The sequence below is a fragment of the Nycticebus coucang genome, chromosome 3, assembly GCF_027406575.1.
Source record: "Nycticebus coucang isolate mNycCou1 chromosome 3, mNycCou1.pri, whole genome shotgun sequence".
Classification (NCBI taxonomy): domain Eukaryota; kingdom Metazoa; phylum Chordata; class Mammalia; order Primates; family Lorisidae; genus Nycticebus; species Nycticebus coucang.
In genome coordinates, this window is record NC_069782.1 from 149,210,563 (window position 1) to 149,217,033 (window position 6,471).

Below are 6,471 nucleotides of genomic sequence, written 5' to 3' on the forward strand. Positions count from 1 at the left end.
AATGCACCACCATCTATGTGTAGATGACTTCATAAAAAAGAGAGAGAGAGATTAAAAAAAAAAAGGACTAACCACATGGTGGTTCTCCAGGTATTGGACAGGCAGCTTCAGGGTCATGGGGACCGACTGTAAGAAATGCATTGTCCTCACCTGAGAACTTGCTAGAAATGCATTTTCTCAGAATTCCACATGCTGAATCAGAAACTCCGGGGACGTGGCTCAACAATCTGCATTTTATAAGCCTTCCTGGTGTTTCTGAGACAAGTTTGAAAATTACTCCAATTTGTCAAAAGCCCAAGCCTGTTCCGGGATGAAAAGAAGAAAGGAAGGCTCTACTAATTCTAGGAGTGCCCGTGATTTCAGATCGAATCCGTCTGCACAGAGAGGCCCCTGGCCTGCTTTCCCAGGACTGTAAGGGGGAACGCAGATGTGCGCTGGGGCTATTCTTCATAGTGTGACACTCAGCAGATCCCCTTGGGTCTGATAATGTAACACATGCAGGGGATGATTATCACTTTAGAGCAGGCCTATTTTCAACTCTAAGCTAGTTCCATTACTGAGCCTTAATGAATCTTAATGGTAACATTGCTGAACTCTGTATGTAGATTTAATGTGCAGGAATTATCCTTTCACAACAACTCGACAGTAACGGCAATGGAAACAACCATGGATCTGTGCTTATTTGAGTATGAGAGCGCAGCCCCCCGGGAGGTGAGCACAGTGGAAGTTGCATCCCCCACTGGCACAGGGAGTTAGCTAAGAAGGCCATTTCTTTTCTCCGTGTAAATGCTGAGGCAGGTTCTCTGCAAAATTCATCCGAGCAGTGTATGAAGCAGAAATGTCTAAAAATTGCTGTTTTTCTCTCAAGGTATTTTTGGGGGAAGAAATAGCTTGAAAATAGGGAGGATTCATTACATTTAGTTGTTCGCAAAGGGAGATATTTTTAAAGTGATGTCAGAGAAAGAATAGAATTATTCCTCTGGGTTGGCCTTGGCTCTCTGAAGCAAGGGTTGGACATGCTCTGCTGACCACATACCAGGAAGACATAGGCTTCGTGTTATTTTTTCCGGACCAAGAGAGATTTGCATTGATGCATCAGGAGGCCAGAGCTCTTGTGGGTCACACCTCTCTGTCCCTGCTAGAGTTTCTGTCAGAGCACCCCAACTGCAGCTGCTGCTTCTTGGTGCCAGTGACATCTTCAGAGCACTTGACAGTGACATGCCCATTTTAGAAAGGATCATGAAAGAAATCAGGGAGATTTTTTTGCCAAGATGTAAAATCAACCCAAGTACCCACCAACCCAGGAATGATTTATAACCTGTACGATATGGAGACTATGGAATACTGTTCAGCCGTAAAAGAAGATGCAGACTTTACATCTTTTATGTTAACCTGGATGGAGTTGGAGAACATTCTCCTTAGTGAATTTTCACCTGAATGGAAAAGCAAGCATCCGATGTATGTAATATATTAATATGGGATCAGTAGACCAGCAAATACACGTCTGCACGAGAGAAAAACACAGTTAAATTCAAGTAGGGGCAGAGGGGAGAGAGAGGAGGAGGGAGGGAGATTGTTGGGCTCTCACCTAACAGGCACGATGTAAGCGTATATGGTACCCCTTCTCACAAGGGGCACACCTACAACAGGGACTTTACCTAACAAATGCAAACAATCTAATCTAATCATTTATATCTTCATATTAATCTGAAATTAAAAGAAATCAGGGAGAAAAATTCATTTCTCTAGAACTGTTCACACCTTTGTTTTGCTGCCTTCTGACACAGGCATGAGCATTAAAATTGCACTAGGATCTGTGAATACAAAGGTGGACAGAGACAGTCGCTGGCTGCAGGGTCCCCGTAGGCCAGTGGGTAGACGGAGGCTGAACAAGGACAATGGGGATGATGGTTGCTGGGTGATGGCACATGCCTTGGTGTGGAAGGCACACAGGAGGAGGGCCCGTTCTGGGGGAACCAGGGAGGGCTTCCCAGAGAAACTAGACTGTGGGCTGACATTGGAAGGAGGGACATTTGCAGATGGCTAGTGGGAGGGCGCTCTAGATAGCGTTTCCCAAGGATCAGCCTTGGGAAACATTTGGAAGGTGAAGCAGCACCCCAAACCTCTGGCTCTCTCTGTTCTGATGTCAATTGCAAGGTGGAGAGTAGTGGGCTGGGTTGGGTTAAGTGTTAACCCAGCATGTGAGGGGAGTGCCTTTGAAGACTTGTGAGCAAGAGACAAGCCTGAAATTAACAGCTACTGTCAGCATCAATGTTGCCATTTACACCTACCCAGTGCTGAGAGCTGCCCTGAGTAATTCAGTGGAATGCTACACTCACTCTGCAAGTTGAACGTTAATCTCCTCATTCCACATAGGAGGAAATAATTTCAGAAAAGGTAAGCAGCTGTCCTAAGATCATGCAGCTGAGGGAGTAGCCAACTCCCTACTGAGACCCAGGTCAGTCTGACTCCAAAGGCTGAGCTCTTCCACCCTTAGCAGGTTAGATTTTAGGTGGATGGGAAGGGGCCAGGGAACCAGCCCATGGGAGGGTGGTAGCAGAGCTGAGTTAGAACTGAAGATACTTTATTAAAAATCCTGCCATGTCAAGCAATGCAGAATCATGTTTATCACACTTGTTCACTTATCTGTCCATCCATCTAATCCACTGTATGCTAAGTGCTGTGCTAGGTGCAGGGAATTCAGTGTGAACAAAACATACGATTGCCTGCCTCCGCTCTTCCCAGGAGCTCACCTCTGAAGGGAGGATAAAGTCATAATACAAAGCAGGTTTATATTAAGTCAATTTTTCTGCCACCCACAGACTCCCCAGCTCTTATTTATTTTGGCCAGGAAAGAGGGTAGTGGATTGCTTGTAATTATACTATAGTTTTAAAGTAAAAAGCATAAATATGAACTCATCTTATTTTTATTATGGATTTTAAGTTACATAAAGTGTTTTGTTTATTTTTGTTTAGAAAGAGTTAATAACAATGAATTGTGCCAGGATTTTCTGAGCTCTAGCAGCATGTAAGTGGGGTGAGAGAGTCCAGTCCACAGCAGAAAGACTGAGAAGCAGCTCTGAAGCCCTGGAGAGCGGCCAGGGTGGAAGGGAAGGATGTTCCTGCAGGTGGAACCACATTGCTAGTGACCTGTGATGTGAAGGATGACAGTCATTGGGAAACAGATAGAAAATTGGTGTAACTTGAACGCAAGGAGATAGGGAAGAGTGGAATGGTGGGTGCTGGAAGCCAGGTGGAGGATATTCTGTAGGGTCTTGTAATTGCGTAAGGATCTGGATCCTTGGATTTAACCTAGGTGCATATTGGTGTCACCTAACAAGCTTTAAAAATACTGAGCCATGGGTGCTGCTCCTGGAGATTCTAGGTCCTTGGATTTAACCTAGGTGCATATTGGAGTCACCTAACAAGCTTTAAGAATACTGAGCTATGGGTGCTGCTCCTGGAGATTCCTGGAGGTCTAGGATGCTGCCTGGGTATCAGGATTTTCAAAGTTGTACAGTGTGGAGATAAGCTTGAGAGCCACTGGATAAAATGTTTTATGTGTGTATACATGTATATATTAGCTAATTTCCATTTGAAAGATCAGTCTGGCCATTGTGTGGAGGACAGATGGACGGAGCAGGGGAGCTGGGAGGGAACCCCAGTGAGCAGGCCAGTGCAGCATCCTTAGCAGCTGATTAACCAGGCTGTCTGATGGAGATGGGAGAGAACCCCAGTGAGCAGGCCAGTGCAGCATCCTTAGCAGCTGGCTAACCAGGCTGTGTGATGGAGCTGGGAGGGAACCCCAGTGAGCAGGCTAGTGCAGCATCCTTAGCAGCTGGTTAACCGGGCTGTGTGATGGAGATGGGAGGGAACCTTAGTGAGCAGGCCAGTGCAGCATCCTTAGCAGCTGGTTAACCAAGCTGTGTGATCGAGGGCATTTCGGTGTCCCTCATGGAAGCCAGCAATTTGTCTACAATGGTTAGCAACTTGGGAAGGATAACTTTGTTTCTGTTTTTCTTTTTTTTTTTTCTCCTTTTATTCTTAAAATATAAGTTCAGTCTTTTCTTAAAATTTAAAAAAATTGTTCTAATGTTTGCTCCCTGGGACAAAGCAAAACAAGCTTTCTAAAATGAAAGAAGAGGATGACTGTGGTACCCTAAGGCCACTTTCCTTTAATACTAGATGCTTGAACTTATTAACTATTAATCATGCCATGGGCTTGAGTATATCCCATAAACTCTTCTGAACATGTCCTATAATAATTCTCATGAACACACCCTCTTGAAATCCACTACTCTCATGCTACATACGGCTCTCCCCCTTTTTATTTTAGTAAGCCATTTTGATTATTAAGGAAAAATGCTAAAAACAAAGCTTTGATTTAAAAAATTACACATCTGTTTTTTATAACAAATAATTTTGAAATGACACATATAAAAAGGCACTTAATGTTTGACTCTTGGCCTTGGAAAGAGTTGATGTCAGCTCTGAAATTCTTAATCTCCTATTTGCTCTGCATACTTAAAGAATGTAACTTCATTTTTAGCAAGAAAGTAGAAGCTACAGGGAGGGGGTTTTCCCCTTCATTTTTCTCAACAATTTAAAATATTTTCCTTGGAGAGTTTGGCTCAGCCCAGAACTTTCTCCTTTCTATAAGTGTGGATAGTGATGAGTCAGCACCACTGCCATTTTTTTGAGGGATTGTTGTGTCTGGAGCAGGCTCATCACTGTGCGTGTTATCTCACTTAATCCCCATCACAATGCAAGAAAGAGGTGTGATTGTTGTCTCTTTCTACAGGTAAAGAAGGAAGAGGAGTGAAGCTTGCCTAAGATTATATGGCCACACCCCAAACTTCTGTCTCTATAGCACAGCCCCCCTCTGACTCCCATCTTTAAAAGCAAGTTTACACTTTGATTAAAGAGCCAGGGCCATCTTGGGTTCATATTCTTTCAAGAAACTTCTCCAGGTGAACCAAACTTTATGACCACATTCTTCCCTGGATGTCATAACACCTGGTGCACCTGAGGAGACAATTATGATGGGGCCCATGGCATCATCATTATGCACAGTTATTAACTACTGAATTATTACTTAACTCCTTATCTCTATGTGGGTTTTTTTCTCTGCCTAGATTGCAAGTTTCTTGGGGAAGTGCTGTCTCTTATGAGTCTTTGCTTTCCCATAGGACCAAACATTCTCTCCACATGCGAGACAACCAGTTTACTTGAATGGATGAACAAATGGATAAAGAACAGCTAGTTATTCTGGGAATCATTATATATAAATATTATAAAAAATATCCTGAAAAGCTAAGAACCAGAAGGGTAATCGGATAAATGCATGGGGATAAGAGTTGTATACTTCTGGGCTCACATTCCAGCTCTGTGACTTAGGCAATATCCGTCACCTCACCTATGAACTATGAACAGTAACATAATGCTCAGCCTAGGAGATTATCTTAAGAGTCAAATAAGATAACATGCAAATACTTTAACGGAATTCCTAGCCTATTCACAAAAATGGTAGCCATTATAGCCAGACCAAATATCTGAATCATACTTCATCATTTATCAAGAGCTTTCCCGAATTTTATTTTGTGTGGTTATTGACAGATGTTACTGAACACAGTGATGTGCTGGGGGCCAGTCCAAACATACACATAGGCCCTCACTCTGGAACGTCTCTACCACACAAATGGTGAGACCATAGATCTACCCATCAGAGCAGAAGAACGGAGGGGTATGACTGAGGCTGGTCATTTGGTGAACTAAAATCTGAGCTGTGCTCTGTTCCTACCTGCTATGGCTTAAATGTATCCCCCTAAATTTTATGTGTTGGAAAATTAATCCTCAATCCAGTGATGTTGAGAGTTAGGGCCTAATAAGATATGATTGGGTCATGAGGGTAGAGCCTTCATGAATAGGTTAATGCCACCATCATGGGAGCCCCATTTGGTTATCATGGGAGTGGGTGGTTATAAAGAGAGTCTGGCCCCTAGTGTCTCTTTCACATGAGGTCTCTTGCCCACCTACCCTTCCTTTATGGAACAGCAGAGTGAAAAGACTCTCCCCAGATGTGGCTGCCTGATCTTGGACATTACAGCCTCCAGAACTATGAGCTCAATGAACCTCTATTCTTTAGAGATTACTCAGGCTATGCTATTCTGTTCTAGCAGCAGAAACTGCCTCATAGGAAGCTCTCACCAGGACAGCCAGGTGGGCTACAGGAGCAGTATTCTGGGGCGGTACTGTCTCCATACCAGGGAAGGATGGTGTTCCTTTTAAGCACGTTTGTGGATGTTAATTTAGCTATAGGCATTAGCTTTGATTTGTTTGATGTTAAATAAATCTGAACGAGCATGACACAGTATAAAATTGAGTACTGTTTGATTCCTCAATGTATTTGCAATTAATGAGTAATTGCGAATGCCAGTGTGCAAGGACTGCAGTTATAATGTGCACGTACAC